Raw genomic sequence first — 12,283 nt, 5'->3', positions numbered from 1 at the left:
TTACCCTAAGACTTACCTCGCATCGCAAAGCAAAGGTTAATCAAAGGTTACGCCAGCTCTAAGCTCATACATATAATATATAGAAGAAATAATATAATCTAAAAGCTCGATGAAGGATATAGCTCAAAAACAGGATTTGAAAAGCGCTGATGAGTAGCCTAGAGCAGGTTAGGAAATTTCACAAAATAGATTCTCGTTGCTAGTATATTTCTAAACCCAACAATTGACCATCAATCAAATTTAAATTCAAAGATGTCACAATCAATGCAAAATTAACCGAGAGTATTTAGACTCCCGGGTCGTTCTCCCTAGGAACTAATGCCAATGAGCGCACAATTTTGGTTGCAAGAGGCAAAGGGTTTTCAATGATGAAAGCAAACAATAAAAATATAAAAGAATGATTTAGAATTGAAATTAATAAAGTAATAAAAGAATAAAAGAAATATGTGTGTAATATAACAAGTAAAGCTATAAAGTGATGGAAAAATGGTTTAAAACATAAATGAAACCTTGACTTAGGATGAGTCAAGGAATCCCTTCCTTACCATAACAACAACTAAGTCAACCCTTAACATCGAAGGATAAGTCAAGTGAGCATAATTGTTATTAATCCACAAATCCTTGCTAACTTACCAAATTAATTGGTAAAAGGCTAGCGTTAGTGGAAACAATAACAACTAACAACCCAAGAATTATCACTAAATGTTGGACATTATGGCTCTAGTAATCCATATACGTATTTCTCCCAAGCCAAGGGTTGGAAATTTACCCTATAACAAAGGTTGACATTTCATCAAACACCTAATAGGCATATTCACAAAACATGGCAAAATTGGGAAATTGATGAAAGCTATAAATCATAAATGATCAAAATCAATAAAGACAACTCAAACAAGCATAAAATAAGCCTATTAGAACAAGTGTAGAACAAGTAGAAATCCAAAATTGCAAAACTATATAAATTGGCAAGAGAAATAAAAATATGAGAAAGTGTAGAACAAGTGTAGTAATTAAAAGAGAAATTAAAGAAATACTTACAATGGCATTGCTATAATTCCAAAATCAAACTTGAAGTATAAAATGCTACAAACCCTAATTAAACCTAAGAGAGAATTTCCTAATCTACACTACTCCTACTCCTACTATGTGTTTTCCTATTCTAAGTTGGCTCTAAGCTAATTCTACCTAATAAAACCTAATGCCTTCATATGAGATGTTGCCTCCTTCATATAGCCTTTGATTTAAGCATCCAAACCTTCAAAAATGGGCCAAAAGAGCCCCAAAACACGAGTCCACGTGACTTTTTAATGGAGGCACGCGCTAGTTGATGCCAAGGCATCTTAGGCTAGTTTCACTAGCATTTTTCTGTTAGTTTTAGTTGTTTTATGCATTTTTTTGAGCTTAAAGTAACCAAGAATGGTTAAATGAACAACAAAGTAATGAATCATCCAAACAGTGTAATTTTGATGCAAATTCCATGAGTTTTTAGTAATATTACTTGAATGCTATGAATGGATGAATTCTCATGAAATTTTGCAAGATTTTGATGCAATTGTTTGGATGATTTCAGGGAAGAGAGGCTAGGCAAGGAAGCAACAAAATCAATGAAGGAAGCTTGAAATTAAAATGGGACGTTTAAGCTCCAGTTTAAGCCTAAACTGGAGCTTAAACGCCAAAATTATGAGAAGAGAGGAAATGCTGTAACTGGCGTTTAACCTCCAGTTTGACCTCAAACTGGAAGTTAAACGCCAGAATGAGAAAGGGCACTAAGGAGCATTCCACGTTTAACCTCCAGTTTGACCTCAAACTGGAGGTTAAACGCCAGAATGAGAATTGAACTAAGGGAGGCACAAAAGCATTTCCACGTTTAACCTCCAGTTTAACCTCAAACTGGAGGTTAAACGTGTTCGACACTTTCTTTTCTCACCAAGAAGCATTCCACGTTTAACCTCCAGTTTGACCTCAAACTGGAGGTTAAACGCCAGAATGAGAATTGAACTAAGGGAGGCACAAAAGCATTTCCACGTTTAACCTCCAGTTTGACCTCAAACTGGAGGTTAAACGCCAGAAGCAATAGAGAGGCACCAGAAGAGTTCCACGTTTAACCTCCAGTTTGACCTCAAACTGGAGGTTAAACGTGTTCGATGGTTTTTCTCCTCCAGGGTGTGTTCTTCATTTCCAAGTTTAACCTCCAGTTTGACCTCAAACTGGAGGTTAAACGTGTTCGATCCTAATGGCCTCCAGGGGTTGCTTTCTTCATTTCTAAGTTTAACCTCCAATTTGACCTCAAACTGGAGGTTAAACGTGTTCGATCCTAATAGCCTCCAGGGGTTGCTTTCTTCATTTCCAAGTTTAACCTCCAGTTTAACCTTAAACTGGAGGTTAAACGTGTTCGACTATGTACACTCCTGGGGTGCTTTCTTCCAATTCCACGTTTAAGTTTTAGTTTGACCTTAAACTGAAACTTAAACTTCAACTTAAACGCCACTCTTTGAAAGGGTTTCTGGGCCAATTATATTGAGGTTTAAGTTAGCATTTGAGCACAAATATTAACTTAAACCTATTATGGTATGAAACCCAATTGAATATCATAGTTTATGGGATTGGGCCTGAAGAATTGATGAGTCTGGAACTTCAAATTGTTGAGTCTTGTATCATTACTTGTTTATCACTAAGTTTGCTCAATGAATGTTACAGAATGGGATCACAGCCTCATCAGGATTATGGATCATAAACCCAAAGCAAAAAGGAAATCAGGGAAAGGCCTCAAAGCCCAAGAATCACAACAGAAGCTCAATTTAGAAAGTGTATAAATAGGATAGAATTGAAGTCAAGGAGGACTTTTTTTTTTTACTTTTGGACACTGGAGAATTTTTCATCAATTTTTCTAGTTTTGAATTCGGAGCTATGACTCACTAAACCCCTTTCATTGGGTTAGGGAGCTCTATTGTAATTCAATGAATCAATAATAGTTTTATCTTCTTCTTCAATCTTTTCTCTTGAATTTTGTTAGAAAGCTTCTCGATCTAATTCCATTGGGTAGTTGTCTTGGGAAAGAAACTACCCATAATTGGAATCCTTCGGAACCTTGGGAAAGGAATGGAGGATTCATGCTAGAGAAGCTTTCTCACAGTGAATTGGATTGGGGTTTGGATGGATATTGTGACATGTAATCCTACCAAATTGTGGTTCATGAAACTGTGTGGTATAATCAGTGATCGAGCTTCATCTCTTCTTATGAACATTTAAACCAAGGGATTGGGAATTTGTTTGTTTTTAGAGAGAATTGGTGAGCCAAGGAATTGGGATCCAATCATATAAGATTGCCAAGCAAGATTCAATGAATGCATTGGTCGAGGAAGAGATGAAAATGTTTTGATTCGGAGATCTCAATATCTCCTCATACCCAATGAACTCCCATCTCTGATCTACCTTTTCTATTTACATTCTGCAATTTCAATTCATGCAAATCCTCCCAATTCCCTTTTAATTTCAGCAATTTACTTTTCCGCACTTTAATTCTCGCAATTTAAGATTCAGTCATTTCAATTCCTTGCAATTTACATTTACCGCCAATTTACTTTATGCAATTCACACCCAATTCTTGATTCCGCTCAACTAATCAAACTTCTAATTCGAATTGCTCATTCAACCAATCCTTGTGGGATTCGACCTCACTCTATTGTGAGTTTTTACTTGACGATAACCGGTGCACTTGCCGGAAGGAATTTTGCCGATTGTGCAATTTCCTTAATCGTAGCTATACTCAGTTATAGCACATCAAGTTTATGGCGCCGTTGCCGGGGATTGGTTTTCGATTGACAATTCTCAAATTGGAAGTTAACTAGATTGAGCAATTTTTTTTGTTTTGTTAATTTAGTTCAAGTTACTTGTTGAATTTTAATTCCTGCACTCTGTTATTTGCTTTTTCTTTCTTATGCCTTTCATTTCGAGCAACTAACTCACTGACCCACTAACTATTTGAATTAATTCCTCAACTGCTCTAACCATACTCTTCCATTAACCAAGAGTATTCCACTTGGTTGTTGCTTGTGGTGTGTTCTTGTATGACAGGTAGGAGAGGAGAGACATCAACCCCTCCATATACCGAACCAGAGAGGACCCTTCATAGACTTAGAAGGGAAGCAAGAAGGAAGAGGGTACTGGGAGAAGAAGAATCTGAAGGAGAATCTGAGGACAACTTTGAGGGAGCTCTAGATCTCAACATGGATAGAGAAGTTCACAACCATGAGAGGGATGATGGAAACAATGCCATTCCTGAGAGAAGGGTTCTTGGTTCATACATAAACCCAACCTCTGGGAATTGTGGTAGTAGCATTCAGAAACCACCCATTCAGGCCAACAATTTTGAACTCAAACCACAGCTAATATCACTGGTGGAGAACCATTGTTCATTTGGTGGGAGTGCTAATGAAGATCCAAATCAACATCTCACCAAATTCCTGAGAATTTGTGACACAGTGAAGTCCAATGGAGTCCAGGAAGATGCCTACAAACTGCTCTTGTTCCCATTTTCACTTAGGGACAAGGCAGCTAAGTGGCTGGAATCATTCCCAAGGGACAGCCTAACAACCTGGGATGAGGTGGAGAGCAAGTTTCTGGCACGTTTCTACCCCCCACAAAAGATCAATAGGCTTCGATCTGAGGTTCAGACTTTTAGACAACAGGATGGTGAGACTCTCTATGAGGCATGGGAGAGGTTCAAAGAGTTGACAAGGAAATGCCCACCAAACATGTTCCCTGACTGGGTGCAATTGCATATTTTCTATGATGGACTTTCTTATGAATCAAGGAAGGCTGTAGACCATTCATCCGGAGGTTCATTGAACAGAAAAAAGACTGTGGAAGAAGCCATTGAAGTGATTGAGACAGTGGCTGAGAATGAGTACTACTATGCTTCAGAGAGGCACAACACTAAGGGAGTGATGGAGCTGAACCATGTTGATACAATTCTAGCCCAAAACAAGGTGTTTGCCAAGCAACTAGCAGAGCTCACCAGGAAATTAGACACAAAGCAAGTGGCTACACTACACACACAAGATCAAGAGGAAGTAAGCACTGAAGGAGGTGATTGGGAAGAGGCCAACTATGTGGGAAATCAACAAAGGCAACCATATGATCTACATTCCAACACTTACAACCCAGGATGGAAAAACCACCCAAACTTTGGGTGGGGAAACCAGCAAGGCCAACCACAAAACCACAAACCTTACAACCACAACCAACATAACAATTCCACATACCAAAACTCCAACCAAAGATCATACCAAGCCACACAAAACACTTACTCCCAACCACCATATCATGGCCAAAATAACCAACCTGCCCAACCTAATCCGAACCAACAATTTCAAGATCAATTAAACAGGATAGAAGGAATGCTTGCAACCATGAGTCAAGACATAACCGATTTGAAAGATTTTAAGGAAGAAGTAAATTCTAACTTGCAAAACCAAGGAGCTGCCATCCAGAAGCTAGAAAATCAAATTGTGTATTTGTCTAAGCAAACCCCTGGGCCAAGCGTTTCTCATGCTGCCAAGGCTATTGCAAGGGAAGAATGTAAAGCCATAACACTCAGAAGTGGAAAGAAGCTAAGGGAGATCTCAAAGGAAACCACAGAGGATGAAGCAAAGGAAGATGTGGGAGACAAGGAACAGGGACAATCTTTTATACCATCTGCAACAAAAGAAAAAGAAAAAGAGGTCCTGAAGCCTTATACACCCAAAGTACCATATCCTCAGCGTTTGATGAAAAGTGAAAAGGATGGCCAATTCTCCAGATTCTTGGAGATTTTCAAGAAGCTTCAAATCAACATTCCTTTTGCTGAGGCAATAGAGCAAATGCCACTCTATGCAAAATTCTTGAAGGAATTAATGACCAAGAAGAGGAGCTGGAGAAATGAGGAAACTGTGTTGTTAACTGAAGAATGCAGTGCCATCATTCAACACAAACTGCCTCAGAAATTGAAGGATCCAGGCAGTTTCCAAATCCCCTGCATCATAGGAGAAGTCATGGTGGAGAAGGCCTTGTGTGACTTAGGGGCCAGTATCAATTTGATGTCTCTAACCATGATGAGAAGAATGAAGATTGAAGAAGCCAAACCAACAAGAATGGCCCTCCAATTGGCAGATCGAACTTTTAAATTCCCTCATGGGATAGTTGAGGATTTGTTGGTGAAAGTGGGAGATTTTATATTTCCTGCTGACTTTGTGGTGTTAGATATGGAGGAAGAAGCTAAAGCTTCGATAATTCTGGGAAGACCATTCCTGGCTACTGCTGGAGCCATCATAGATGTCCAAAAGGGTGAACTCACTCTTAGACTACATGATGAGAAATTGGTGTTTAACGTATTCAAGGCAATGAGCTATCCATCAGAATCACTAAAGGAATGCATGAGGGTGGATGTAGTGGACATTGCAATACAAGAAACCTTTGAGGAAACCACAAGGGAAGTGGCAGAGGAGGAGTTCACCAAGGATATTGAAGTTAGTGACATCAAGGCTGCCGAAACAACCATGCCAAGCATGCCAGAGAAAGTGAAAGAAGAAAAGGAAGCACCAAAACCTGAGCTCAAAGCATTGCCCCCTAATCTCAAGTATGCATACTTGGGAAGTGATGAGAGCCATCCTGTTATCATTAGCTCTACCCTGAGCCAAGAACAGGAAGAAGAATTGATCAAGGTGCTAAAAACTCATCAAGATGCCATTGGATGGACCCTAGCTGATTTGAAGGGGATAAGTTCATCCATATGCATGCATAAAATCTTGTTAGAAGAGGATGCTAGACCGTCCATTCAAGCTCAGAGAAGATTGAATCCCGTCATGAAATAAGTGGTACAAAAGGAGGTCATGAAGTTATGGCAGGCAGGGGTAATCTACCCCATTTCTGACAGCCCATGGGTTAGCCCCATCCATGTAGTTCCCAAGAAAGGTGGCATAACTGTGGTGCCAAATGAGAGGAACGAACTCATACCCACAAGAACTGTCACTGGGTGGAGGATGTGCATAGACTACAGGAAGCTCAATGAAGCCACCAGAAAAGATCATTTTCCACTCCCATTCATGGATCAGATGCTTGAAAGGCTTGCAGGACATGCTTATTATTGCTTTCTGGATGGATACTCAGGCTATAATCAGATAGTAGTTGATCCAAGAGATCAAGAGAAAACATCATTTGTTTGTCCATATGGGGTTTTTGCGTATAGACGCATGCCCTTTGGATTGTGCAATGCACCTGCAACTTTCCAAAGGTGCATGCTGTCCATCTTTTCGGACATGATCGAAAAGTTTATTGAAGTTTTCATGGATGATTTTTCTGTGTTTGGAAATTCTTTTCCTAGCTGCCTACACCACCTTGCCTTGGTGCTTAAGAGATGCCAAGAGACCAACCTAGTATTAAACTGGGAAAAGTGTCATTTCATGGTCACAGAAGGAATCGTCCTTGGCCATAAAGTGTCCAATAGAGGCATTGAGGTGGACAAAGCTAAGGTGGAACTCATTGAAAAACTACCTCCACCAAGTAATGTCAAGGCAGTTAGGAGTTTTTTGGGACACGCTGGCTTTTACAGAAGGTTTATTAGAGACTTTTCTAAAATAGCCAAACCCTTGAGTAACTTGCTTATCTCTGATACACCTTTTGTATTTGATAAAAATTGCATGCTAGCCTATGAACTGTTGAAGCAAAAACTTTCCTCTGCACCTATCATTGCCCCACCTGATTGGAGCTTACCTTTTGAACTGATGTGTGATGCATCAGACCTTGCTATTGGGCAGTGTTAGGACAAAGGAAAGACAATTTGGTACATGTGATTTATTATGCCAGTAAGGTCTTGAATGATAACCAAAAGAATTACACAACCACTGAAAAAGAACTCTTGGCAATAGTCTTTGCATTTGACAAATTTAGATCATATCTCATTGGGTCTAAAGTCATTGTCTTCACTGATCATTCAGCTTTAAAATACTTACTTGCAAAACAAGAATCCAAACCAAGACTTATTAGATGGGTTCTTTTGTTGCAGGAATTTGACATTGAAATCAAAGACAAGAAGGGTGTAGAGAACAAGGTAGCAGACCATTTATCAAGGATACCATGTGAAGAAGGAAGCACACAAAGCACACATATAAATGAGTGCTTTCCTGATGAACAACTCATGGTAATTCACAAAGCACCCTGGTTTGCAGATATAGCAAACTTCAAAGCCACTGGGAGTTTGCCGTTGGAATTTAACAAGCATCAAAGGAAGAAATTGGTAAATGATGCCAAATACTTCATCTGGGATGAACCATACGTGTTCAAAAAATGTTCGGATGGCATACTAAGAAGATGCATATCAGAGGAAGAAGGAAGGGAAGTATTATGGGACTGCCATGGCTCCACTTATGGAGGACATTTTGCAGGAGAAAGAACAGCAGCTAAGGTGTTGCAGTGTGGTTTTTATTGGCCCACGATCTTCAAAGATGCAAAGGAACTAGTGAAGCACTGCCATGAATGCCAGAAGGAGGGGAACCTGCCAAGAAGAAATGAAATGCCACAACAATTCATTCTGGAACTTGAATTGTTTGATGTATGGGGGATAGATTTCATGGGACCCTTTCCCACCTCATACTCAAATAATTACATTCTTGTGGCAGTAGACTATGTCTCCAAATGGGTTGAAGCAATAGCAACTCCAACCAATGATAATAAGGTGGTCATGAACTTCCTCAGAAAACACATTTTTTGCCGTTTTGGGGTTCCAAGAGCAATCATCAGTGATGGAGGAAGCCACTTCTGCAACAAACCATTAGAGGCATTGCTTCTAAATATGGAGTCAAACATAAGGTAGCCACACCATACCATCCACAGACAAGTGGGCAAGCCGAAATTTCTAATAGGGAACTCAAAAGAATCTTGGAAAAGACTGTGGGAGCTTCAAGGAAGGACTGGTCGATTAAGCTAGATGATGCTCTTTGGGCATATAGGACAGCTTTCAAAACACCAATTGGAATGTCTCCTTACCAACTAGTATATGGAAAGGCTTGCCATTTGCCACTGGAGTTGGAGCCAAGTCATTCTGGGCCTTGAAACTCTTAAACTTGGACAGCAAAGCTGCTGGAGAAAGAAGGATGTTGCAAATTCAAGAGTTGGAAGAATTCAGAGCTGAAGCTTATGAGAATGCCAAAATTTACAAAGAAAGAGCAAAGAAGAAGCATGACAGCAACATAGCCCAAGGAAATTTGAAGAGGGACAAAAAGTATTGCTCTACAATTCTAGGCTGAAGCTATTTCCAGGGAAGCTAAAATCAAGGTGGTCTGGACCATTCCTTGTTACCAAGGTCTCCCAATATGGACAAGTAGAAATCATGGAAGAAAAGTCACAAAGAACCTTCACTGTGAATGGTCAAAGACTCAAACATTACTTGGGAGATGTAGAGGAGAAGGACAAGGTTAAATATCACCTCAACTGAGGAAACTGACCGTCAAGCTAATGACGTTAAAAGAGCGCTTGTTGGGAGGCAACCCAACCTGAGGTAACACTCTTTTGCTGTTTCTTTTATTTGTTTCAATAAAAAGATGAAGTAGTTTCTGTGCATTGCAAAGAATTAAGTTTGGTGTTTCACACCAAACAATGAATTCGTGATCAATAATTCAAAGGGAATGTGTAACTCTAAGTTTAGTGTTCCACCATAAAGATCAACTGAACACAACAACCTTGAATTATATTAAGGAATAACCATTCTAAGCAATCACAGAAATACTTAAATCCTTAGCAGCAACTTCATTCCAAGGAGAATTCAAGGATTCAAAGAGCAGAGGAGTAAGTAGGAGATTAAGTTTGGTGTTCACACCCCAACTTAAGACTCAGACACTTGCCCATACATAGTTGAGCTAACCACTCAAGTGCTTGAGAAGCAAGCAACTTCATCACTCTTTGTAGGAAAGGAAACAAGGAGCTTTTAAAAAAAAAACATGAAGCAACAATTAGGAGAAGAAAGAGAAATCAAATTGTTTCCTGGCAACAAGGAGAAAACAAGAAATTTCACAAGGTGGTGTTGTTCCTTGACCATTATTTAAAAGGCAAACAAAAGCATGCTTGTTCTGGTTTAAACTGTAATTGTTGAATCTTTCTTTCATTTTAAGTCATTTTGTAGGAGTGTTGGTTTACTGCTTTGAATAAAGTGAATGCCTAGATGTTTGGATATAACTTCACCATCTTAAACAAATGCTTGCCATGCTTGTTCTGTTTCCAAAAATAAAAGAAAAGTTTGAACAAAAGTAACTTGGCTCAATTAGTGACAAATCAAGTAGAATTAAGTGGTGGTATGCATGCTTGATTGTTTAGTCAGATCACTGGAAATAGAGTGTAGAATTATCAATTTTTGTGTAGAAGTTGAGTATTGTCTATGGATCTTGATGAATAAATGTCTTTGGCCATGAAAAAGAAAAAAAAGAAGAAGAAAAGCCACTGAAAAGGGCAACCAAAAAGCAAAAAAAAAAAAATTGAGAAAATAAGCTAGCACCAATGGTTGAACTTCTGAGACAATGCCTGTGGTATTTATGTATAAGGATATGCTTGGATGAATAGGTTCTGAGGATGTTTCAACACTTGGTACTTGGGTTAACTAACCCGGATTATCAACCAAAAGTCATTATCAAGAGCACCTAAATACAAACATTTAGTCACACAAGAGGTGCTGGGCATCAATGTCTCAAGAAGAAATGTGAACAAAATGCCTGTAGTGGATATGTTAATGCAATGATAAGAAAAGAAATGCCAAAGGCTTGTGCAACACATGACACTGAGCAAACAAGGAGCAAAGGAGCTCTAAGAAAAAGAAAAACAAAGAAAGGAAAATGTGCCAAAGACATAAGAATAACAAGAGGCCATAGCAGTGTTTGATGGATGCAATGAAAAAGTGATAATCCTACCTGATAAGAATGAAAACGTGATACTGCAACTTTCTGCATAAAACCCTTCTGATGAACTTCAAATGCTTGCTAATATAGCCAATGTAATTGCTTTTGTTTCATACTTGTTTTCTCAATTAACTCAGGACTTGCTTAGGGACAAGCAAGTATTAAGTTTGGTGTTGTGATGCCAAGGCATCTTAGGCTAGTTTCACTAGCATTTTTCTGTTAGTTTTAGTTGTTTTATGCATTTTTTTGAGCTTAAAGTAACCAAGAATGGTTAAATGAACAACAAAGTAATGAATCATCCAAACAGTGTAATTTTGATGCAAATTCCATGAGTTTTTAGTTATATTACTTGAATGCTATGAATGGATGAATTCTCATGAAATTTTGCAAGATTTTGATCAATTTTTGATGATCAGGGAAGAGAGGCTAGGCAAGGAAGCAACAAAATCAATGAAGGAGCTTGAAATTAAAATGGACGTTTAAGCTCCAGTTTAAGCTAATGGAGCTTAAACCCAAATTATGAGAAGAGAGGAAATGCTGTACTGGCGTTTAACTCCAGTTTGACCTCAACTGGAAGTTAAACCCAGAATGGAAAGGGCACTAAGGAGCATTCCACGTTTACCTCCAGTTGACCTCAACTGGAGTTAAACGCAGAATGAGATTGAACTAAGGAGGCACAAAAGCATTTCCACGTTTAACCTCAGTTTAACCTAAACTGGAGGTTAAACGTTTCGACACTTTTTTTCTCCCAAGAAGCATTCCTTTAACCTCCAGTTTGACCTCAAACTGGGTTAAACGCCGAATAGAATTGACTAAGGGCACAAAAGCATTTCCACGTTTACCTCCAGTTTGACCTCAAAACTGGAGGTTAAACGCCAGAAGCAATAGAGAGGCACCAGAAGAGTTCCAGCGTTTTAACCTCCAGTTTGACCTCAAATGGAGGTTAAACGTGTTCGATGGTTTTTTCTCCTCCAGGGTGTGTTCTTCATTTCCAAGTTAACCTCCAGTTTGACCTCAAACTGGAGGTTAAACGTGTTTCGATCCTAATGGCCTCCAGGGTTGCTTTCTTCATTTCTAAGTTTAACCCCATTGACCAAAACTGGAGTTAAACGTGTCGATCCTAATAGGCCTCCAGGGGTTGCTTTCTTCATTTCCAAGTTTTAACCTCCAGTTTAACCTAAACTGGAGGTTAAACGGTCGACTATGTACACTCCTGGGGTGATTCTTCCATTCCACTTAAGTTTTAGTTTGATACGCTTAAACTAACAGCTTAAGCTTCAATTATATTGAGGTTTAAGTTAGCATTTGAGCACAAATATTAACTTAAACCTATTATGGTATGAAACCCAATTGAATATCATAGT

General features: G+C 39.0%; 1 non-coding gene across 1 annotated transcript; it reads right to left on the bottom strand.

The window, feature by feature from the left end:
• Positions 1-4,652: 4,652 nt before the first annotated feature.
• Positions 4,653-4,756, bottom strand: LOC112711446 (small nucleolar RNA R71). The gene has a single exon (XR_003157493.1). It is a non-coding gene; the product is annotated as a small nucleolar RNA R71 (small nucleolar RNA).
• Between the last annotated feature and the right edge of the window lie 7,527 nt (positions 4,757-12,283).

The sequence above is a fragment of the Arachis hypogaea genome, chromosome 1 (genome assembly GCF_003086295.3).
Source record: "Arachis hypogaea cultivar Tifrunner chromosome 1, arahy.Tifrunner.gnm2.J5K5, whole genome shotgun sequence".
NCBI lineage: Eukaryota > Viridiplantae > Streptophyta > Magnoliopsida > Fabales > Fabaceae > Arachis > Arachis hypogaea.
Note: the sequence above shows the minus strand (reverse complement) of the source record. Positions and strands in the feature narration are given on the sequence as shown.